Raw genomic sequence first — 26,301 nt, forward strand, 5'->3', positions numbered from 1 at the left:
GCTATATATATAGAAACTTTGAGGCGGCACGTGTTAACATATTTCGATTGTGCTCAAAGTTTGGCGATCTTAAAATATAACAAAACTAAAATCTTTGGGGAGGTGACGCCTAAAAAAATCCTATATCGATTTTTTTAAAACCACCAAATTTCTTCGCAAAAATTATAGGCACGATAACTCTCAAAGACGCTAACTGATTTGGTCCATACTTTGCACATCGAGTACCTCCCACATAAAATGTGGGAAAAAAAATGCAGTTTAAGAGCTCCTCTCGGATCGCCTTAACATTTATTTCAGCATTTTGTTCTTGAGGCCCTCTATACAACAGTAAAATTTTTTCGGGGGCAAATCCATACTTCCTCAGGTAATGTCCATAAACCCTTACGGCCCCAACTATAACGGTCGCAGGGAATTTCTTATTGATCCAAACTTCGTATATAGTGTAATTTCATCAGGGTGGAATATGGACTAGGCTACCTTCCCCACCAAATTCGGAAAAAGTGAAGTTTTGGAACTCATCTGGGATCGTTTTGAATTTTTTTTTTCAGCAAATTGTCCTAGCGGCCCCTTTATGAAGGTCAATTTTTTCGGCGGCAAATCCATACTTCCTGAGATAATCGCCTGAAAGCTTCAGAAAAACCGTCACAATCTAAAATGGCAAATCCACAAAATAACTCTCGCAGGGAGTTTCTGAGTGGTCCAAACTTTGCGCATCGTTTTATTTGATTTCATCATGTATCAGGTTGGAATAGTCCATATTCCGGTTTCGCCCTTCGGGCACCTGCTATACAAAATTCGGAATATGTGAAGTTTAGGAGCACCTGCCACTGTGCTCTTGAACCAACTTTAAATGAGGGGTGCTTACACCTTGGTAGTTTTTGCGGATTCGGAAGCTACAATGTTCATAGATGAGAAAAATCAATAAACAAAAATCGCCGGAGTGCTCAAAATTCACATTTTTAGAGTTTCATTTATGTTTTCACTATTTTACTTGGAAACCGCAAGTCCTATCGATATAAGATTTGAGAAAATATTGTAGCTGTGAAAATTCTCGACCATACCATACCATTTTTGAGATATATAAGTTCGGATTGAGATTATTAACTGACTGTATCGTCTCCTTATAAAACAATGCCGTGACTGCAATTCCCCAACTTAAACATATATATCAACCAACTTAGAAAAAAGTTGCAAGAGCCAATCTTGTAGAGAATTCCTACAGTTATAAAATTTTCTCTAGTCCCATTTCGATTAGACTTACCGTTTTCAAGTATTTTCTTTAGCTCCATTTCCATAGGGCTTGCGGTTTCCAAGCAAAATCGCGAAACCCTAAAATAAACCTAAAAATGTGAACTTAAAAATTAAAAATCCCTCTTGCGATTTTTTTTTTATACCCTCCACCATAGTATGGAGGGTATATTAAATTTGTCATTCCGTTTGTAACACATCAAACTAATCATTTGCGACCCTATAAAGTATATATATTCTTGATTAGGAGGGTTGGCGTTTTTTGTTTGGGATGACGACTTCTATTTTGTTTTTCAAAATAGTCAGGCTTAATCCCATAGTCGTTGTTTTAATATTTTATTAAAACAACTTTAATTTATTAGTGGGAAAAAAATCGACGAACGCATAGCAGTGGGAAAAATTTGGATTTGTTTGCAAGTGAAGTTGCTAGAGTTTAGGTAGTGCCAAAGAAATTCTCGATCAGAGTGTTTCTTTGCGCACGTATCTATTTGAGCTAGCAATTGACACTTGGGTATAAAAAGTTTCTTGTTGAAAAACAAGAAATAAGGGAACTGATGAAGATCTGTGGCGAGATCTGAAACTATAGTATTCCCTGCCTTAACCCTTGGTAAACATCGCCAATTTTTTCCCACTAATAAATTAAAGTTGTTTTAATACAATATTAAAACAACGACTATGGGATTAAGCCTGACTATTTTGAAAAACAAAATAATTCTTGATCAGGATAAAATTCTAAGACGATCTAGCCGTGTCCGTCTGTTGTAATCACTCTAGCGTCCGCAATAATTGAGATAGAGTGCTGAAATTTTGCACCCGAGGGTATTTTTTCCATAGGCAGGTCAAGTTCGAAGATGGGCTATATCGGTCTACTCTTTGGTATAGCCCCCATATAACGGTACCTCCGGATTTGAGGTATTTTGACGTTATTCGCCACATTTGCAGACCGAATTAGCTATAATTTGGCACTTAGGGTGATCAACAAACTTATATCCCAAAGGATATGGGCATAGGTCCATGTTTTGGTATAGTCCCCATATAACGGTACCTCCCGATTTTCGGTATTTTGAGAATTTTAGCCACAATTTTTAACCGAACTATCTGCAATTTGGCATTTGAGGTTCTCAGTGGTCATGAAACATCTCCACCAAACATCGTCAACATAGGTCCATATTTTGGTATGGCCCCCTTTAAACCGTAGCTCCCGATTGTCGGTATTTTGAGCATTTTAGTTACAATTTTTAACCGAACCAGCTGTAATTTGACATTTGAGGTTCTCAGTGGTAATGAAACGTCTCCACGAAACATAATCAACATAGGTCCATGTTTTGGTATAGCCCCCATATATTGGTACCTCCCGATTTTCGGTATTTTGAGATCTTTAGCTACAATATTTAACCGAACTAGCTGTAATTTGCCATTTGAAGTCCTCAGTGGTCATGAAATATCTCCACCAAACATCGGCAACTAGGTCCATGTTTTGGTATAGCCCCCATATAACGGTACCTCCCGATTTGCGGTATTTTGAGAATTATAACCACAATTTGTAACCGAACTATCTGCAATTTGACATTTGAGGTTCTCAGTGGTCATGAAACATCTCCACCAAACATCGTCAACATAGGTCCATGTTTTGGTATGGACCCCCTTAAACTGTACCTCCCGATTTTCGGTATTTTGAGCATTTTAGTTACAATTTTTAACCGAACTAGCTGTAATTTGACATTTGAGGTTCTCAGTGGTCATGAAACATCTCCACGAAACATCGTCAACATAGGTCCATGTTTTGGTATAGCCCCCATATATTGGTACCTCCCGATTTTCGGTATTTTGAGATTTTTAGCTACAATATTTAACCGAACTAGCTGTAATTTGCCATTTGAAGTTCTCAGTGGTCATGAAATATCTCCACCAAACATCGGCAACTAGGTCCATGTTTTGGTATAGCCCCCATATAACGGTACCTCCCGATTTTCGGTATTTTGAGAATTATAACCACAATTTGTAACCGAACTATCTGCAATTTGACATTTGAGGTTCTCAGTGGTCATGAAACATCTCCACCAAACATCGTCAACATAGGTCCATGTTTTGGTATGGACCCCCTTAAACTGTACCTCCCGATTTTCGGTATTTTGAGCATTTTAGTTACAATTTTTAACCGAACTAGTTGTAATTTGACATTTGAGGTTCTCAGTGGTCATGAAACATCTCCACGAAACATCGTCAACATAGGTCCATGTTTTGGTATAGCCCCCATATATCGATACCTCCCGATTATCGGTATTTTGAGATTTTTAGCTACAATATTTAACCGAACTAGCTGTAATTTGCCATTTGAAGTTCTCAGTGGTCATGAAATATCTCCACCAAACATCGGCAACTAGGTCCATGTTTTGGTATAGCCCCCATATAAGGGTACCTCCCGATTTTCGGTATTTTGAGAATTTTAGCTGCAATTTTTAACCGAACTAGCTGTAATGATCGGTATGTTGAGAATTTTAGCTACAATTTTGTCTATTCAAAAATAATCGTCAATATACATAGGTCCATGTTTTGGTATATCTCCCCATGTAACTGTACCTCCCGATTTTCGGGAATTTTCAGTGGTCACGAAATTTCTTCACTAAAATTCGTCAACATGGGTCCATTTTTGAGGGTCTACATTGTTTTGATAAAACTACCCTCAATTTGACTCTTGAAGTTCCCTGCAGCTATAAAACTTTTCGCCAAAAAATTTAAAGATAGGTTGACTCTTTGATATAACCCCGTAGGTGGTACCTTTCACCCAGCTGAACACATTTTTTAGATTAGATTAGATAACAATGTGCAACCAAATGGAGGTGAAAGTCTGGGGCACGGAAAATTCCTCTTGGGGAAAAAAGGCCTTGGTGAGTATATCATGAACCCCGAAGGACAGATCCTCCGTGAGTCGAACTTCCGCGTTATGGCGTGATGAAATTTTTGTTAGAGACCCTGTGGGCCATCAGGAATTAGCGTTATAGCGTTATCGCGTGTTCACAGTGTAATTTGAGCAATAGTGGGAGGCAGTAGGAGTCTATCCATTGTCGCAAATGGATTATTGGCGTGGACCCATACCAACAAATTTCATATACCCCAAATGAAGAGTAAATACCAAACTTCAGTCATTTCGGTGGAATATTGAGGTCACAACTTCAAAATACCACAAATCGAGAGGTACCGTTCTATGGAAGCTATATAAAGGCGTGGTCCCATACCGGCAAAATTCTGGGGAAAAGTTTTGTACCCCCAATGAAGACTAATTACCAAATTTCAGCCATTTCGGTGTGATAATGAAGTTAAAACCTTCAAAACCCCTCATATAGACCCCATAGAACGGTACCACCCGATATTCGGTATTTTGAAGGTTTTAGCCTCATTATCCTACGGAAATGGCTTTTAGTCTTCGTTGGGGGTACAAACATTTCTCCCAGACATTTGTCGGTATAGGTCCACGCTTTCATATAGCCCCCATAGAACGGTACCTCCCTATATCCGGTATTTTGAAGGTTGTGGCTTCAATATTCCACCGAAATGGCTGAAATTTGGTATTTGGTCTTCATTTGGTGTATTAAACGTTCCATATGATATCTGTTGTTGAAATTTGTTCATATAACCCCCATAGAACGGTACCACCCGATTTTCGGTATTCTGAAAGTTTTAGCCTCATTATCACAACGAAATGGCTGAAATTTGGTACTTAGTCTTTGTTGGGGGTATAAAACTTTCTCCTAGAAATTTGTCGGTATAGATCCACGGCCTAATATAGCCCCCATATAACGGTACGGTATTTTGAAGGTTGTGGCCACAACAACCCAACGAAATGGCTGAAATTTGGTATTTAGTTTTTGTTGGAGGTAAAAGCCTTTCTGATTGAAATTCGTCGGTATAGGTCCAAGTTTTCATATAGCCCCCGAAGGACGTTACCACCCCATTCTCGTAATTCTGAAGGCTGTGACGAACGAAATGTTTGTTATTTAGTCTTCCATGGGGTTATATATGATTTATTCGGAAACTTATAGTGAAATTTTGTGTAGATTTTTGCTTCTTTTGACATTTTTCAGCTAGAACCAAATTTCATATTACTTTCATGTATCAACTCGAAATAAGAACGAAATTTTGTTCCTCAAAAAAATTTTAAATATTTTTCTGGTTTTTTCAGCAAAATTTATACTAATATTTTCATGATACGTAATGTAAATAGAGACCTCATTTCTGTGGTGACCTACAGCGAAATTTGACGAAAAATATATTTGTCTTTGACGTCATGCCTCTAAAATCATGTTTGTTGGACAATTTTGAATAAACTCAAATGAAGTCCGACTTTAACCCTAAAACGTGTTTTTTCCTTTTTAGATTTCGGGTATTCTGAGGACTATAGTAAAGTTTTATGACGAGCAATTTTGTAGAATATTTTGATTTGATATGGTCACATCTTAAATGAGATTTTGAAAGATTTTCGAAAAAAGGACAGAAAAGACCCTTTTAATGAACAGCATGAGGGTTACAATTTTTAACACAAAAATTCCCCATACTTTTGTCTTTAAAGTTGCCACGGATTCCAAGATATCTTAAATGGAATATTGCGGAAAAACAAGAAATGGGCGGAACTTGTCCCGCCTACTTTGGTTACTTTCCGATGTCAAGGTGAAAAACGCCGATACACGTGTCTCATATTTTTAGCCCTACTTTCATAATCTGTCCAGTTTTTCCCATCATTTAAAAAAAATGAATTTTTTTGCACAGTGTAATCGAAACATGTTGAATGAAATGCTTCTTAAGCTGGCTATACATTGTCAATTTTGAATGACAGCTTTGCTCAAATAATCGGTTGCTTGCTAGTGTGTGTGGCCGTTCATTTTTGTCATTCACCATGCAACCACAAAATATTTTGTGGTTATTGGATGGTTGGCCAGTTATGGATAATTGCGAAAAAATCGACATTCAAAACCGACAATGTGTACTGCACTTTAGTATAGTAGCTGTTATATAACAATCGACTATTTCCTCTTTCGAGGAATAAGGGAAGGAAGAATAATAATTCCTCATTCCCAGTGGTGTAAGGTATCATATCGTCGGCGCCGCCCAAATTTTATTTTTTTCTACCTAATTAAAACCCACAAATAAAAAGATACTTACTTACTTAGCTGGCCTTTTACAGAACATTTGTTCCATAAGCCGAACTAAGAAAAAATCTCCAATCCTCTCTGTTTGCTGCTGTATTTTCCCAATCTGGGATATGTAGCTTACTGATATCTCGTTTCACTTGTTCGCTCCAACGAAGCTTTGGCCTTCCAGATCTGCGAGAACCTCCATGCGGCCCGTATTTATACGCCTTTTTAGCGGGTTCATCATCACTCATTCTTATAACATGGCCTAGCCATCGCAATCGTTGTATCTCGATTTGTTCAACTACATTGATGTCATTGTATAGTTGGTACAGCTCGTTGTTCATACGACGCCGATATTCGCCGTCAACACAGATTGGCCCGTAGATCTTTCGAAGAATTTTTCTCTCGAACACACCAAGCACTGCCTTATCTGCTTGAGCAAGTACCCATGCTTCGGAACCATACATTAGCACGGGTAGTATCAGTGTTTTGTAAAGTGTTACTTTTGTTTGAGGAGAGGTGGCTTTATTCCTAAACTGCTTACTCAGCCCAAAGTAGCATCTGTTAGCCAACACTATTCTTCTTCGTATTTCACAACTGATGTTATTTGTTTTGTTTATGGCGGTGCCGAGGTAGACGAAGCCCTTTACTACCTCAAAATTGTAGGTACCAACATTCACAAATGGTGCGGGGTTTGTGGTAATATTACGCGTCGATACCATCAACTTGGTTTTTCGCCGTTTACTGCCAGACCAACTTTAGCAGATTCTCTTTCGACTTTTGTAAAGGTGTCAGTTACTTCCTTTACCGATCGACCCATGATGTCAATGTCGTCGGCATAAGCCAGTAACATATGGCTGTTCGTGTATATTGTTCCATTTCTTTTGACCTTCGCGTCTCGTATGACCTTTTCCAGCAGGATGTTGAATAGATCACACGACAGGCCGTCTCCTTGTCTGAAACCTCTTTTGGTAATAAACTCTTCGGAGAGGTTCTTTCCTATTTTAACTGAGGATCTCGTCTCAGTTAATGTCATTCTACAAAGCCGAATGAGCTTTGCAGGAATACCAAAATCAGACATGGCTTGGAACACCTTTGAACGTATGGGGCTGTCGAATGCTGTTTTATAATCGACGAAAAGATGGAAGGTGTCGATCTGCATTTCTTGGGTCTTTTCCAGGATTTGTCTCAAGGTAAATATCTGGTCAATGGTGGATTGCCAGGTCTAAAGCCGCACTGATAGGGTCCAATAATTTCATTGACCATAGGCTTTAGTCTCTCACACAATATGCCAGATACTATCTTATATGCAATAGGGAGCAGACTTATGCCCCTGTAATTGGAGCACACAGTCTTATCACCCTTCTTGTGGACTGGACATACGTTCCAATCGTCGGGTACGCGTTCTTCCTGCCAGATGGTGCTAACTAGCTGATGCATACACCTTATCAGCGTGTCGCCTCCGGTTTTGAACAGCTCGGCTGGTAGGCCATTCGCTCCTGCCGCCTTATTATTCTTTAGCCGGTTTATTGCTGTCCTTACCTCATCTTGGCTGGGCGGTATACATTCAATACCATCTTCTGGGATTGGGACTGTGGTATCTTCGCCGTCTTCACTGCTATCGGATACCAACAGTTTGGAAAAATGTTCTTTCCATATCCTGAGCACACTATCTGTATCAGTTACCAAATTACCTTGTTGGTCTCTACAGGAGGATATGCCTGTACCAAAGCCATCAGTTTGATGCTTCACTCTTTGGTAGAATTTTCGGACTTCGTTCTGTCTCCTGTACATCTCTATTTGTTCACACTCCCTCTTTCTCGTTTCTCCTCTCTCCTTTTCTCCCGATACCTCTCTCGTGCGCTACGCGTTGCTACTGATTGTAAAGTAGCCATATATGCCGCATTTTTTTCTTCGGTAGCTGCACGGCACTCCTGGTCATACCATGGATTCTTTGGTGGAGGTCTCTGGTATCCAAGTACTGATTTTGCGGCAGTTTGCATGGAGTGGGCAATATTTTGCCATTGTCAATTGGGTCAGTTGAGTGGAATATGCTGTGGCTATCTGTTGTGTTTGCAGCTTAGCGATGCCCAACTTTCGTGTTGTGTCTGTCCGTGTTTTATTTGCAACGTTAAGACGGGTACGTACCTTTGCTGCAACGAGGTAATGGTCCGAATCTATGTTTGCTCCTCGGAACGATCGTACATCCAACACGCTCGATGAATGTCTTCCATCTATCACAACGTGATCAATTTGATTACTTGTTCTTTGATCTGGAGACAGCCAGGTGCCCTTATGAATATCGAGATGATTAAATCTGGTACTGCTAACTACCATGTTTTTTGCGCTGCGAAGTCTATCAGCCTCATTCCATTGTCTGATGTTTCACTATGTAGACTGAATTTCCCGACTGTTTGTCCAAAGATATTCTCCTTCCAATTTTGGCATTAAAATCGCCTAGAACAATTTTAATGTCATGGGCAGGACAACGGTCATATGTTTCTTCTAAGCGCTCGTAGAATATATCTTCGGTCTGTTCGTACTAGTCTTCGGTTGGAGCATGAGCGCAGATAAAGCTGCAACCGCAACCAAACTCATGCTTTGTGTCATGGCAGCTATAATGCAGTGCGTCACCTTTAGGTGTTATTGTGACATCTTTCCCAGTCCATCGTATTTCCTGTATGGCAGTAATGTCGGCCTTGTACTTTTCAAGTACATCTGTCAGCGCGTAAACTGCACCTTCTCTATAAAGAGTGCGAACATTCCAGGTGCAGATTCGCAGATCATGGTCCTTAAAACGTTTGCGGGGGTCGTCAACTTTAGAGGGGTTTGTTTTTCTTTTCTTTCGTTTTTTCATAGTAGGCTGTTTTTTCCAGGGGAGGGTTACTAACCCGACGCCCAAACCCAAGTTTTTAACGTTCTTATGGGTGAACGCGCGGCACATGTTAGCTCACTACCTTTAACGGGTGTTAAAGGCAGTTCCCCAGGTGACACCACGGGGAGGTCAGTGTCCACTTGGGATGAAAGAGGGACCAAGATAAATCCTGGGCTTTGCCATGTTAAAACCGGTCAGGACCGTTGGTTGGTATCTTCCATCCCCTACGTCACCCACAAATAAAAAGATTATTTTTTTTTTAAAGATAGATAAAAATATTCTTTCAAAATCCACAATTATGTGTCGGATAGGTCCGATAGTGTCTCAAAAGTAATCTTAAAATCCACAATTTTTGACCTGATAACTTTTAAAGAACTTTTCTGACACATTGGTCGTTTTATGAAAAATATTTCGTATTTATCATTAAAAATATTCAGCGGGAATACATTAATAAATACGGATGTATTTTAAATTATTTTTATGAACATTTTATTAATGATTATTTTACGTCGATTACAGTTAGAGGGGAGCGTATGGTATTGGCTATGAATTATAAACAAAACCAGTAAGGATTTGATCCTTTCCTTACTGGTTTTGTTTATAATTCATAGCCAATCGGGCGGGGCCGACTATATGATACCCTACACCACTGTGAATATGTAAAATATAAATTGGAGCTATATCCAGATCTAATATATAATTTGGCACATTTATTTCCAGACCGAATTCAGTCACACATTCCAAATATCATTGAAATCGGACTTATATAGCGTGTTTGGAGCAGGAAATACGCGAAATCGGCCGAAAATATATATGGGTGCTAATCTGAACCGATTTCGATATAATTTGGCACATTTATTTCTAGACTGAATTCAGTCACACATTCCAAATTTCATCGAAATCGGACATATATAGCGTGTGTGGTACAGAAAATACGTGAAATCGGCCGAAAATATATATGGGAGCTATATCCAAATCTGACCCGATTTCTATATAATTTGGCACACTTATTTGTAGACCGAACTCAGTCACACATTCAAAATTTCATTAAAATTGGACGTATATAGCGTGTTTGGGGCAGCAAATACGTGAAATCGGGCGAAAATATATATGGGAGCTATATCCAAATCTGAACCGATTTTCCCCAAAAGCAATAGCGTTCTTCCTATGGCTAAAAAATTTGTAGTCCCCAATTTTCAGCTGAATCGGACAAAAAATGCGACCTGTACATAGCGTGATTGGTGCAGCACATACGTGAAATCGGGCGAACATATATATGGGAGCTATATCCAAATCTGAACCGATTTCGATGTAGTTTGGCACATTTATTTTTAGACCAAATTCAGTCACACATTCCAAATTTCATCGAAATCGGACAAATATAGCGTGCGTGGTACAGAAAATACGTGAAATCGGCCGAAAATATATATGGGTGCTATATCCAAATCTGAACCGATTTCGATATAATTTGGCACATTTATTTCTAGACTGAATTCAGTCACACATTCCAAATTTCATCAAAATCGGAAATATATAGCGTGTTTGGTACAGAAAATACGTGAAATCGGCCGAAAATATATATGGGAGCTATATCCAAATCTGAACCGATTTTTATATAATTTGGCACACTTATTTCTAGAACAAATTCAGTCAAACAATCCAAATTTCTTTAAAATCGGACGTATATAGCGTGTTTGGTGCAGCAAATACGTGAAATCGGCCGAAAATATATATGGGAGCTATATTCAAATCTGAACCGATTTTCCCCAAAAGCAATAGCGTTCTTCCTATGGCTAAAAAAGTTGTAGTCCCCAATTTTCAGCTGAATCGGACAAAAAATGCGACCTGTACGTTGCGAACAAAAATACATGGACAGACGGACAGACAGACAGACGGACGGACATGCATAAATCGACTCAGAAAGTGATTATATGTATATCCCCAAAAGGAACTATGGGTCTATTTCGTTTCCTTTTGTATGTTACATACAAATGCACAAAGACATAATACCCCTTACCACTGTGTGGTGTAGGGTATAAATATGTTTGAAATCTGTTATCGGGTCTAAAGTTTTAAAATACTTACGCTGGTAAGCTTGCCATTATAAAAGGTTAATATACCTGTGAAAGTAGCAACAATTATTGCTAGGAACTTCATGTTTAGGAGATTGTATTGAAATTCTCACTACAACGCTTGTTGGGATATGATTAAGATATCTTTAATGGGGGTCTTTATAGGTTCGTTCACGGTGACAAAATATTACCAATTAAATAGTGTGTGCATACAAATTAATGTGTGACATTATGATCACTCTGTTTTAGCTAATAAGTAGTAAAAGTCAATAATTTATTCGAAGTAGTACCCCAATTATTCGTAATTCAAATTGCTCGGCTCTCATTCACAGAGTCCGGCTCCCACTCCAAAAACTTGGTTTTTCGACAACACTTTCAGGCATTAATTCAACAATTTGTCACGCATTCATTTGCATGCACCCACACCACTTAAGAAGTAATATTTTTCCATTGGACATTTTACATTGAACGAACTATATAAAGCCCCTATGAAGCATTTCTTAATCATTCAACAATTCATCGTTGTGTCAAGTATTCCAAATAACATCTCCCAAAAATGAAGTTCCTAGTAATGGTTGTTGCTGCTTTTACCGCTCTATTGGCCTACAATAGTGGCGATGTAAGTATTTTCGAACATTTCCAACTGGAAGAAAATTTAGAACATGGAATTTACATTTATTCATTTTTTCCTTATAATTTATAGCCACCACCAATCAATCCCTACTAATCGTAGAGAACTCCAGCAGTAATGATATAAAAACAATAGTCCTGAATAAAATGTATATAAATGTGCATTAAAATTCAATCGTTTTTATTAAAGGGTTCCTGCCACCGACGTAGTCAGAAGGGTGGATCAAAATGCTATTTTTTAGACATTTTTTTGTACATTTTACTTGCAATAGCACAAATTTTGTCGGTATGACATTCTGTGGTAATCTATATGGTGTCAGTGTGGACGACTATTCAAACCTTGCAGAATGTCGCTCTGAGGACTGCAATAAAGTACCACCCCATGACACCAGTGGGTCATCTTCATCAGGAGAGGAATATTTTACAGATGTGTCAGCGCAACAAGGTGTTGTCGACAGTTTAGAGAAAATTCCAAAAGTACAAACAGGAAACACTAAATCAACGAGCTTATCATACAGAATTGTGTAGCATTCACACTGATACTGAGATACAAAGATACAGAGTAAATGCCGTACTCGGAGAGCATCACCCATCTATCGGAGCTGAAATACACCAGTTTCCAATGCAAACACGAGTGGTTTCAGCTCTACGGTGATCAACTAATATACATAACTATCGAAAGGAGCAACTAACATTGATCCATCCTTTGCACATCGTAATATTTCTCTCCAACTTCAATCACATTCAAAAACAAGTAAAAAAGTATCAGTCGGCTTTGCCGACAGAGATATACCCTCAGCCTGTGTAAACTGAAACATTTTTTCACAAAAAACTTATGTATTTAGGGGGTTTCAAAATTTTGGTCGTATGAACCGACAAAAATGTTGATTAGGATTAAAGTTCAAAAATTTTGCGGAAAAGGTACTTAAAGGAATGGACCGACATAGACCATGGGGGTGCCATAGGGGGTTTTTACACCCTTCGGGCTGTTTTCTCAAGAAGTATGAACTTGCCCCTGAAACAACTTTTACCATCGTAATTGCGGCAGCGATTACCTGATTCAATAGCAGGTCTTAAAGTGAACTTATCCAAAATTTTGTGTGGGAGGTACGGGATGGAGTGGACAAATATAGTCCATATTCGAACCTGATCTATATCTAGTAGATATTATGAGAATGTGTAAAGTATGGACCAAATCGGTCACTCCCATCAAGAGTTATCGTGCGCACAATTTTTCCGAATATTTTTGAACTTTTGTGGGGTAGGTACCTGAAGGAGTGGATCGATTTGGCTTATCTACGAACTTAAACTAAGTTTGGAAACAATATTACGAAGGCCAAATTTTGGCCGGAATCGGCATTTCCGTTCGAGAATTATCTTGCGCTTCCACCCATAAACATGGTGCTATAGGGTTTGTTTCCAACTTTCAGGCTTTTTTCAGGAAGTATGGACTTGCCCCTGAGGAAACTTGTACCTTCGTATAGGGGACATTGAATACAAGATGTTACAACAAAAACCAAGGCGATTCGAGAGCAGGTCCTAAACTGAACTTTTCCGAAATTGTGTGTGGGAGGTACTCCAAGAATTTGCCGATTGAGTCCATATTGGAACCTCATCTAAGTCTGGTAGAAATTTCATAATGTGCAAAGTATGGACCAAATCGGTTACTCCCTTCAAGAGTTATCGTACGCACAAATTTTCCGAACATTTTCGACCTTTTGTGGGGGAGGTACCGGAAGGAGTGGACCGATATAATCCATCTTTGAACTTGAACTAAGTTTGGACAAAATATTACGAAAGCCAAATTTTGGACCGAATCGGCAGATCCTTTCGAGAGTTATCTTGCGCTCCAACCACTACACACGGTGTCATAGGGTTTTTTGTAACTTTCAGGCTATTTTCTCAGGAAGTATGGACTTGCCCCTAATGAAACTTACAGCGTCGTATAGAGGACAGCGGATACAACTTGTGTAAACAAAAATCAAAGCGGCCTGCAGTTTGATTATAATTTATAATGGACATCTCAAAATCGCTTTATCTCGTCGAGATATGAAGATTGGTATACCATATTGGGGGCCTCCGACAAATATTTCGCGGTGTTACATGAATTTTTACCAAAACAAACTTATAATACCCTGTCCACGTAGTAGTGTAGGGTAAATTACGTAAACAGGATAAGTCAAGGGAACCTTATATTGAATATGAAAATGCGTTGGAGGTCTACAGATATTGTCTAGTGAATATATAGATAACATATGGGTCCTAAGATGCACGATTTTGTCGTGGGCCTTAATAATTAATTTAGTGTAGAAATGCCTGCTTTGTTGAATTTTACGGGAGAAAGATATCTAAAATCGAATATTTCGCAAAAACAAGAAATGTGCGGAACTTGTCCCGCCTACTTTGGTTACTTTCCGATGTCAAGGTGAAAAACTGTGTCTCATATGTTTAGTCCTACTTTCATAATCTGTTCAGTTTTTTCCCATCATTTCTTTTTTTTTTGTCGCACAGTGTTATTTATTAACTTACAACCTTATCTTTTTATACCCTCAGCCTTTAGGCTAGGGAGGGTATATGGTAAATTTCAAATTTCTTTTGCAATTCCATTGGAAGAAATGTTAAAAAAAATTTTGAGAGCGCATCCGCAATTTTTGGAACATAGATTAAGAAAAAAGTCGTGGATTCAAATCTGTTCGCGTTCACAAAATTGGATGCTGCGCTCCAAAGTTATGGGGGTTTTTTTTCCCTTATAAAGAACAAATATTTAAAAATTCAATTTTTGCTGTAATAAGAAAATGTATATATAAAGCGTTAACAGCATTTAATATCTATCCGTAGATGCCTAAATATTTACTAAATGTATTCCTATTTTCGCGGAAAATCAAGAAATACTGAAAAAATCTTGGAGTAAAGTTAATTTATTCCAATTTAGAGTCCAAATAAAACTGGAAAAAATAAATTAAAAATACGTACAGATTCTAGACAACGCGTAGAAAAATATGAGACCAAAATTTTAACGATAGGATTCATAACTGCCATATTACAGCAACAACAATAGACGAAAACTTATTGTTGGAAATTATTACAAAAATATATTTTTTTGTTTAATACGAAAAATAGAAAAAACATTTTTGGGAGTTATTCTACTATTTCGCTAAATTTCGATGCAAGGACTGACGGACTTCGCTGAAACTTCTTCAGGGAAAATGCGATGACAAACCCGAAAGTGTATTTGCTTACTTTGATAAACAATAGGATTATGAAATAGAAAGTAATATTGAAATTCCAACTAAAGAAAAAACATACAAGTTAAAAAACGTATAATTCGCGAATTCGTTAAAATCAGTTAAGGCGCATGCGCTTTTCAGATACAGTGAGTGCATATCTATCAATATGTAGCGATTTTTCCACTTTTCATTCGGCGGCCAAAGTGTGCCGCCAGCTGCATCTTACTGTTCAAAAAACATTTATGTGGGTAAAAATTGCGCGATGTACATAAGATTATAAGGCGCATCCGATTTCAGTGACCGCCTATAAAAAATACGTCATTATAACAGATTTTAAACAAATTTGTCAAGAACCGCGGATGTGCTACCAAATTCTATTTTATATGAAATACGAATATTACTCCAGAATCTCGGTAATTTATGCCACACGGTTTTGGAAAGTAATATCATCGCGTATAAAGGATTCCATTTATGTAAAAATAACCAAAGAAAATCGCGGTTCAATGCGCGGAATCATCAAAATATAATTTTGCAGAATTTCCTACTTTCAAGGTATCTATAACCGCCGTTTTAGTGGATGGATTCCACCGCGGAAGACCTCATTAGATCCGGCACGTAAAAAAACTAAAATCACGCGGGGTTCAAGGGTACCTGAGTCACAGTTGTAACTTTTGAAGCAAAAAAATAGGGTTTTAAAGAAAATTTACGCACCAAAATTTCGACTTTGGACTCCTATTACTAGGGAGCTGTATAAAGCACACTCATGAGATATACATCAAACAACGTGGAATCACGAGTTCTACAATCCAATAAATAGTTTGGGTTACTATCTGGTTGCGCCCTCCAATTATAAGAAAAATTCAAAAAACCCAGATTTCAAAACTTCAAAATGTCAGCATCGATTTTAGGGGGATGCAGTGTATATATCGAAAAGTCATACATTAGAACCATGTTGCCCAAGGGGTATTCTTCAATTTTTTCTTTGAACTCAGGTCTGAATTTTCCGCGGTTTCACCAGAAATCAAGAAAGAACACAAAAAAACTTGAAAACTTCAACACATTTTTACCCATTTTTTAATATTACCACCAACACAGCTTCCACATAAATTATTTGTTATGGTTCATTTTATGCGACCCCGGCTAAAACACTTCAATTAATATAAATATATTCATATTGTATAAAATATATTGACAGTTCGCGACTTATTAAATGGTGAACCTCAACTTCAACGATTGTAAAACATTTTTATACCCTCCACCATAGGATGGGGGTATATTAAGTTTGTCACTACGTTTGTAACTACTCGAAATAACCATTTTAGACCCCACAAAGTATATATATTCTTGATCAGCGTGCAATTCTACATCGATATAGCCATGTCCGTCTGTCTGTCTGTCCGTCTGTGGAAATCACTCTAGCGTCCGAACGGATTGACGTAGGTTGATGAAATTTTGGGAAAATATGTTATATTTACGTAGGACTTTTGGTATTGAAAGCGGGTTATGTAGGTCCACGCTTTCGTATAGCCCCCATACAAAATGACGCGTGACGCGTCGTCGTTTTAAGGAATTTTTAAGATATTTGGCCCATTTTACCACCGAATTGGTTGTAATTTGGTACTTTGTGTCTTCAGAGACCAAAAAATAATCCTACCAAAGTTGGGTTATATAGGTCCACGTTTTGGTATAGCCCCCATATAAGGATTCATATAAAGTACGCGTCATTTTAATATATTTTGAATGTATTAGACCCATTTGACCACAGAATTGGTTGTAATTTGGTATATTGTGTCTTCAGAGACCAGAAAACATTCCTACCAAAGTTGGGTTTTATAGGTTCACGTTTTGGTATAGCCCCCACATAAGGCCCCTTATAAAGTACGCGTCATTTTAATATATTTTGAATGTATTAGACCCAGTTGACCAAAGAATCGGTTGTAAATTTGTATTTTGTGTTTCCAGAGGCTAAGAAACAGTTCTACCGTAAAATGTTATATAGGCCCACGTGTTGATATAGCCCCCATAATACGATATCTCCCGATTTTCGATATTTTGAAGGTTTTAGCCTCATTATCACACCGAGATGGCTGAAATTTGGTATTTAGTCTTCTTTAGTCGTATAAAACTTTCCCCCAGAAATTTGTAGGTGTAGGTCCAAGCCATCATATAGCCCCCATAGAACGGTACCTTCCGAATATTGGTATTTTGAAGGTTGTGGCCACATTAATCCACCGAAATGGCTGAAATTTGTGGTGGAGGGTATAAAAAGTTCGGTCCGACCGAACTTAACGCTTTTCTTACTTGTTGAATATTACCATATACACTTTGATACGATGAAAATGTGCCTCATCGAAATAATGGTTTTAGACCCCAAGTATGTTTGGACGAAATGTGTTTCAGACAATTTGGAGTCGATCTAGCCATGTCCGTCCGTCTGTCTGTCGGTCTGTCTGTCTGTCTGTCCTGCTGGCTGGAGCGCACGATAACTCTCGAACGGATGAACCGATTCGGCTCAAATTTTGGCTTTCGTAATATTTTGCCCAAACTTAGTTTAAGTTCGAAGATGGGCTATATCGGTTCAGTCCTTCCGGTACCTTCCCCACAAAAGTTCGAAAATGTTCGGAAAATTTGTGCGCACGATAACTCTTAAAGGGGGTAACCGATGTGGTTCATACTTTGCCCATCGTGAAATATGAACCAGACTTAGATGTGGTTCCAATATGGACTCAATCGGTCCACTCCTTCTGGTACCTTCCACACAAAAATTCGGATAAGTTCAGTTTAGGACCATCTCTCGAATCGCTTTGATTTTTGTTTTAGCAACATGTATTCACCACCCCCTACACGACGGTAAAAGTTTCATCAGGGGCACGTCCATACTTCCTGAGAAAATAGCCTGAAAGTTGCAGAAAACCCCTACACGGTGTGAGGTGGTTGGAGCGCAAGACAACTCTCGAACGGATCTGCCGATTCGGTCCAAAATTTAGCCTTAGTAATATTTTGTCCAAACATAGTTTGAGTTCGAAGATAAGCCATATCGGTCGACTCCTTCAGGTACCTCTTCCCCACAAATTTTCAAAAACATTCGGAAAAATTGTTCGTACGGTAACTTTTGAAGGTAGTGGCCGAATTGGTCCATACTTTACACATCCTAATATATCTACCAGATATACATCAGGTTCAAATATTGACTATATTAGTCCACTTCATGCAGTACCTCCCAAACAAAATTTCGGATAAGTTCACTTTAAGACTTGCTACTGCATTGCATTCGCTGCCTCACTTACGTTGGTTAAAGTTTTTTTCGGGGGCAAATCCACACTTCTTAAGCAAACAACCCGAAGGGAGTAAAACCCCCTATGGCACCATATGTGGTGTCGGAGATCGACTTCCATAATGGTCAATGTTGATCCATTCCTTTAAGTATTTCCTCTGCACTTTAATCTAATCATCATTTTTGTCGGTCTATACGTCCACAATTTGTAAAACCCTCTAAATACATACGTTTTTTGGGAAAAAATAGTTTCAATATATCATTGAGCTAATATGAATCGGGGTGCACTCATTGATATGAGAGAAGTCTATCCTTGTCCCGTATGGGATGTTTGTGTTTGTGGAACAATTATAGTTTCAATATACACATGCTGAGGGTATATCTCTGTCGGCCAAGCCGACTGATACTTTTTTTGCTTGTTATTATATAAAAGAGCTTAGCGATGAGTGCGTGATTGACTGACAATTCATCGTACAGACGAAACTGCTGAAGCTAGAAGCTGGTGTGTAGGGGTGAGATAAGACTGGATTTTTGGAAATTCGTGCTAGAAGTGTACGAGAGTACCAAAAGGTACTAAATATGGTACCCATTGTATTAGGCAAACGGGGAAAAGCTAGAATTCTGAAATTTGAATAGAGGATCACTGATGGAGAATTAGAGAGATGTACCAAAGGGTTTTTGGAAATTCTACCTATAAGTGTACCAAAAGTACTAAAAGTTACTAAATTTAGTACCAATTGTATCTATTGAACGGATATAGCTACAATCTTCATATTTTGTATGGAAATCAAGGTTGGGGAGTGGTGTTGATATAAGGAAATGGTTTTGGAAGTTCGTACTTTTGTGTACGAGAAGTATTAAATGGTACTAAATTTGGGTGAATGGATAGAGCTGAGATCCTAAAATTTAAAACTAAGATTACTGTTGGGCTGCAGGCTTGAGGAAATGTTGAAAATCCGCACTTATGGATACGAAAAGTACTACATTTTGCACATTAAATCAAAAGCTATCTCTCAAAACCGAAGAAGAAATTACGGATGCAGTTGAACATCTCATCCGTGTTGTCCAAATGGCTTCGTGGAATTTCACACCCAAGACCAGCTTCGAAAAAACCCCAAATACTTCCTTTACAGTACAGAGGAAAATATCAGAAAAACGAAAGGCAAAAAAACGTTGGCAACAAACTAAATCTCCAGATGACAAGAGAATACTAAACAAAATTACTTCTGATCTTCAAAAGTTGTTGAAAAGCATAAATGACCGTAATACTGAGCGAGAACTCAGAAATTTGGGCCCAACAATGTCCACGGACTATTCGCTGTGGAAGATAACCAGAAATGTGGGAAAGCAACCCAACCCCAACTATCCGATTAGAAAGCCAGATAATAGCTGGACTAAAAGTAACCTGGAAAAAGCAACAACGTTAACAACTAATAACTTTGACGAAACTCCAAATTACATCCAAAGTTACATAAAACAAACACATCAACTTGATTTGCCCATTAAAAAGTTTACAAAAAATTAAGTTTTTCAAGCAATAATGTCCTTAAAACTTGGGAAAGCCCCGGGTTATGACCTTATTACTCCGAAGGTCCTGAAGGAACTCCCACAAGAGGGTATTAACATTATTACTTACATTTTTAATGCATGTTTAACACGCATTAATTTCAATGATTCTAAAACCTGGAAAGCCTGAGGACCAAGTAAAATCTTACAGGCCAATTAGCCTATTACCTGTACTCTCGAAAGTTCTTGAGTCTCTGTTTCTTAAAAGACTCATGCCGATAATCGATGCGAAAAAGCTTATCCCACCACACCAATTTGGTTTTAGAAAGCACCATGGAACAATTGAGTAGATTCATCGTTTAGTTGAAACAATAAATACTGCATTTGAATCAAAACAGTATTGCACTTCAGCTTTTCTAGACATATCACAAGCCTTTGATAAAGTATGGCATGATGGTTTACTGTACAAAGTTAAGCGGCTTCTTCCGATTAACTATTACTTGTTTATAAAATCTTACATTCAAAACAGATTATTCTACGTACACGAGATTGACGAAAATAGCGATCTTTGTTGTATAAGAGCTGGTGTCCCACAAGGAAGTGTTATGGGCCCAATACTGTACCTTCTATTTACATCAGACCTACCACAATCTGACTCTGCTGTTATTAGCACATTTGCTGATGACACAGCTATTCTTGCAGTACACAAAAATCCGAATATGGCTAGCATTCAGCTCCAAAAATATCTAAACACATTATGCCAATGGCTTAAGTGTTGGCGTATAAAAGCAAATGAGTCAAAGTCAAATCAAATAACATTCACTCTCAACCACGAAACCTGTCCACCTGTTGAAATGAATCAAATAGAGCTTCCACAGAAAAAAGAAGTAAAATATCTCGGTCTACATTTAGACAACAAACTGAAATGGCACACTCATATAAAAACAAAAAGGAAAGCTCTAGACTTGCAAATCCATAAAATGAATTTTCTACTTGGCTCCAAATCAAAACTGTCACTTGAAAATAAGTTACTCGTATATAAATGTATTATAAAACCCATTTGGACATATAGTATCCAGCTATGGGGAATCGCCTCCAATACAACAATTAAACTTCTACAACAATTTCAATCCAAAACACTGCGCAAAATTGCTGGAGCTCCTCACTATATAACCAACAAGAGATTACACAAAGAACTAACCATGAGAACTGTCCATGAGGAAAAAATATATCAAATGCAAAAGTACAAATTGAGAATAGATGCTCACCCAAACCCTTTAGCCGCAAACTTGATGTCAACCTCCCATACTTTCACAAGACTGAGAAGGAGCGCCCCACAAGATTTCATTTGAGAACTACATACATATATACATAATATGATCCATAACAACTATATTATAACTTATTATTTTACTATTTTACCACATCTAAAAACTATACTATATGGGCGAACCACTGGGTGAACCCTGTTGAATTAATATTATACTTAAATTATGTCAAAAATAATGTAAATATCAAATTAAGATAGAAGGCATTAATAAATATGAACGAAAAAAAAAAAAATTTGCACAATTTGGATTTGGATGAACGGATAGAGCTGAAATCCGGAAATTTTGAATAAAGATTACTGTTGGAGTGTAGAATGGAAGTAGCTTTGGAAATTTGTATTTAAGGGTACAAAAAATACGAAATGGTAGTATATTTGGTACAATTTGGATTTGGGTGAAAGGATTTGCTGTTGGAGTACAAGATTGAGGTAGTTTTGGAAATTCGTACTTATGTGTACGATAAGTTCAAAATGCTATAATTTGGATTTGTGTGAACGGATAGCCCTGGAATCCTATAATTTGGAATTAAAATTACTGTTAAATTGTAGGATTGAGATTACAACATTTTTTAGTAAGTAAACTTCTGATTCTTGGCGATCTCGAAGTATTTAATTATGTTAAACTAAGTTTGGAAGAAGTTTTTAATAATGTTTGTGAGTTATCTTGTACACTAGCTATTTTGTTATGTGCCGACATGGATTTTTTTCGAGCTTTTGAGCCATTATATTAGGAGGTATGGACTTACTTCTGAAAAAATTGTACCGTTCTAATAGGGTCCGCAAGGACAACCTGCTGAAAATTTCCAAACGATTCGGTAGGAGCTCTTAAACTTCACTTTTTCCGAATTTTGTATGGGAGGCGCTCGAACAGCGAAACCGGAATATGGACTATTCCAACCTAATACATGATGAGATCAAATAATATGATGCGCAAAGTTTCGACGGCTCAGAAACTGCCTGCGAGAGTTATCTTGGGGATTTGCCATTTTAGATGGTGCCGGCTTTGAAGCTTTAAGGCCATTATCTCAGGAAGTATGGACTTGCCCCAGGGGCCGGTAGGAAAACTTGCTGAAAAAATTCAAATCTATCCGAGACTAGCTTCAAAACTTTACTTTTTCCGAATTTGGTGGGGAAAGTAGCCAAAGGAGTGGGCCGATATTCCAACCTGATGAAATAACACGATATAAGAAGTTGGGGCCAATCAGAAACTCCATGCGACAGTTATCTTCTGGATTTACCATTATAGTTGGTGCCGTCAGGGTTTATTGGTTCTTTTTGGACATTATCTGAGGAAGTATGTATTTGTCCCCGAAAAAAAATGTACCGTTGTATAGAGGCCGCAGGAATAACCTGCTGAAACAAATTTCAAGACGATCCGAGAGGTGCTCTTAAACTGCATTTTTCCCAAATTTTGAGTGGGAGGTACTCGAAGGAGAGGACCTTTATAGTATATATTATCGAACTTCTTCTATTACTGTTAGAAATATTACGATGTGCAAAAAATGGACCAAATCAGTTAGCCTTTTCGAGAGTTATCGTGCCTATAATTTTTGCAAAGGGATTTGACCTTTTGTGAGGCAGGTAGCCGAGGGAGTGGACCGACATGACCCACTTTCGAACTTTAAGTTTGAACAAAATATTACGAAAGCTAGATTTTGGACCAAATCGGCTAATCCGTTCGAGAGTTATCGTGCGCTCCAGGCAGACAGACGGACAGGGCTCCAAAATGCCTAAAACGGATTTCGTCCAATCTTATTTAAGGTCGATATATACGAGCAAAATGCGCTTCATCGAAATAATGGTTCGATGAGGCGCATTTTGCCCGTATATATCGTCACCTGAAATGCCCAAAGACGTAACCCTCAAAAGGTTACGTTGAGGGTTACTTCTTTGGACATTTCAGGTGACGATATGTATAATCATTATGAATGCCAGCCAAATCGTAAGTAACAATTTCATAACATTTTCGAACCGAGGTTTTTGTCTTCCATTATTCTTTGCTGTGGTGATGCTAATCATCAGAAAAAAATTCAATATATTTTAAGATTGTTTTTTGACTGAAGGTTAAAGAGACATCGCGCCTTGAAAATGTCGAATTCTGTAAACACTAAATGTAAAGAAATATTCATAACTCTTTTATTGTCAAATTAAAAAAAATGGGAATAATAGTAATTTTTTGAATCCCGCTACCAAATAGGGAATTTAAGAACTTTTGTAATTAATCGTAGTTTAATACAACAAATTTCAAGAAAATCGAAAAGTACAACCATTGATAAAAATTGATTTTAAATTTTAAATCGCGAAAATTACATCCATGCCCACTGTGCAAAATTTTTTATTAGAAAGCTGATAAAAGCTACAAAAATATATTCTATTCTTGTTCTTGCATAGAGTTTTTACAGAATTCGACTTTTTCAAAAATTCAGTAAAAAAAATTGCCGCTGGCTCCCGATCATCATAAAATTTCAGCATGATCCGAGATGTGGCCATAAACTGGATTAAAGCGCAAACATATTGATCTTCTGTAGCGAAGGGACTTAAAAAATAGGCCGATACAATCCGTCTTGGAACTTGATCTAAATTTGGAAGTAATTTTTTATCCTGTCACCAAAAAATACAACATATCAAAAAATGTTGTCACGGCATGTTAGCGTTCAAAGCCAAAACTCATAACTTCAAAGGCAGCGCAAAAAAGCGTTTGTCGTGAAGAAAATATCCGCGTAAATGTATAAAACAAATTTGCATTTGAAAAACGAAAAGTTCTAGGACAGAGAAGCCATTACATAGTCGATACGTCTGAAGATCTGCTTTACCACCAGTAAAACCAGGTAACGTAATTTGGTGACTATGTGGGTTCGAGTCCTTGGCTTTCCTTTTTCACTTGCAAATAATTTCCGATCATCAAGCTTAACTCTAAACGAAAAAACTAATAAAAAACTATTTTTTTATTTAAGTATTTTAAATTTTACAATACTTAACTATTACTACGACTAGTCACCTGGACTAACTAGCAGTAATCTCCTAAGGTCATATAGCTCGATTAATTAAAATAATTAAAAACCTCACAAAAATAATGGCCTTCGCCTTAAAAAGGCAAAAAAACTAAAAAAACAAGTAAAAAAGTATCAGTCGGCTTTGCCGACAGAGATATACCCTCAGCCTGTGCAAATTGAAACACGTTTTTCACAAAAAAATATGTATTTAGGGGGTTTCAAAATTTTGGTCGTATGAACCGACAAAAATATTAATTAAGATTAAAGTTCAAAAATTTTGCCGAAAAGGTACTTAAAGGAATGAACCGACATAGACTATGGGGGTGACATAGGGGGTTTTTACACCCTTCGGACTGTTTTCTCAAGAAGTATGGACTTGCCCCTGAAACAACTTTTACCATCGTAATTGAAGCAGCGAATGTAAGTTGCTTCAACAAAAATCAATGTGATTCAATAGCAGGTCTTAAAGTGAACTTATCAAAAATTTTGTGTGGGTGGTACGGGATGGAGTGGACAAATATAGTCCATATTCGAACCTGATCTATATCTGGTAGATATTATGAGAATATGTAAAGTATGGACCAAATCGGTCACTCCCATCAAGAGTTATCGTGCGCACAATTTTTCCGAATATTCTTGAACTTTTGTGGGGTAGGTACCTGAAGGAGTGGACCGATATGGCTTATCTACGAACTTAAACTAAGTTTGGAAACAATATTACGAAGGCCAGATTTTGGCCGGAATCGGCATATCCGTTCGAGAATTATCTTGCGCTTCCACCCATAAACATGGTGTCATAGGGTTTGTTTTTCAACTTTCAGGTTATTTTTTCAGGAAGTATGGACTTGCCCCTGAGGAAACTTGTACCTTCGTATAGGGGACAGTGAATACAAGAAGTTACAACAAAAACCAAGGCGATTCGAGAGCAGGTCCTAAACTGAACTTTCCCGAAATTTTGTGTGGGAGGTACTCGAAGGAGTTTTCCGATTGAGTCCATATTGGAACCTCATCTAAGTCTGGTAGAAATTTCATAATGTCCAAAGTATGGACCAAATCGGTTACTCCCTTCAGGAGTTGTCGTACGCACAAATTTTCCGAACATTTTCGAACTTTTGTGGGGGAGATACCGGAAGGAGTGGACGGATATAATCCATCTTTGAACTTGAACTAAGTTTGGACAAAATATTACGAAAGCCAAATTTTGGACCGAATCGGCAGATCCGTTCGAGAGTTATCTTGCGCTCCAACCACTACACACGGTGTCATAGGTTTTTTTGTAACTTTCAGGCTATTTTCTCAGGAAGTATGGACTTGCCCCTAATGAAACTTACAGCGTCGTATAGAGGACAGCGAATACAACTTGCGTAAACAAAAATCAAAGCGATTCGAGACCAGGTCCTAAACTGAACTTTTCCGAAATTTTGTGTGGGAGGTACCTGAAGGAGTGGACCGATTGAGTCCATATTGGAACCTCATCTAAGTTTGGTAGAAATTACACGATGTGTAAAGTATGGACCTAATCGGTTATTCCCTACAAGAGTTATGGTGCGCACAAGTTTTGCGACAATTTTTGAACATTTGTGGGGGAGGTACCTGACGGAGTGGACCTATATGGCCCATCTTCGAACTTAAATCGAATCTGGACAAAATATTTCGATACACAAAATTTGAACCGAATCGATTGATCCGTTCGAGAGTTATCGTGCGCACCAGCCAGCCAGACAGACAGACAGACGGACAGACAGACAGACGGACGGACATTGCTAGATCTACTCAAAATTGTCTGAAACGGATATCGTACAAACATACTTGGGGTCTAAAACCATTATTTCTATGAGGCACATTTTTGGTCGTATCAAAGTGTAAATACCCTCTTTAGCCTAAAGGCTGAGGGTATAAAAATACAAAAAATTTCTAAAAATTACCATTTTGACCCACCCTTCTGACTACGTCCGTGACAGGAACCTATCTTCATAACCTAAGATCAAATATGTAAAACGCTTTAATAAAAACGATTGAG

The 26,301-nt window shown here is 37.9% G+C and overlaps 1 long non-coding RNA gene across 1 annotated transcript; it reads left to right on the forward strand.

Moving 5' to 3' along the window:
- The first annotated feature begins 11,589 nt into the window (after nucleotides 1-11,589).
- Nucleotides 11,590-12,124, forward strand: LOC141390512 (uncharacterized). The gene is made up of 2 exons (XR_012409385.1): nucleotides 11,590-11,943; nucleotides 12,028-12,124. It is a non-coding gene; the product is annotated as an uncharacterized lncRNA (long non-coding RNA).
- The last annotated feature ends 14,177 nt before the right edge of the window (nucleotides 12,125-26,301 follow it).

The sequence above is a fragment of the Musca autumnalis genome, unplaced genomic scaffold (genome assembly GCF_047663935.1).
Source record: "Musca autumnalis isolate F117 unplaced genomic scaffold, ASM4766393v1 scaffold_1, whole genome shotgun sequence".
NCBI classification, from domain to species: domain Eukaryota; kingdom Metazoa; phylum Arthropoda; class Insecta; order Diptera; family Muscidae; genus Musca; species Musca autumnalis.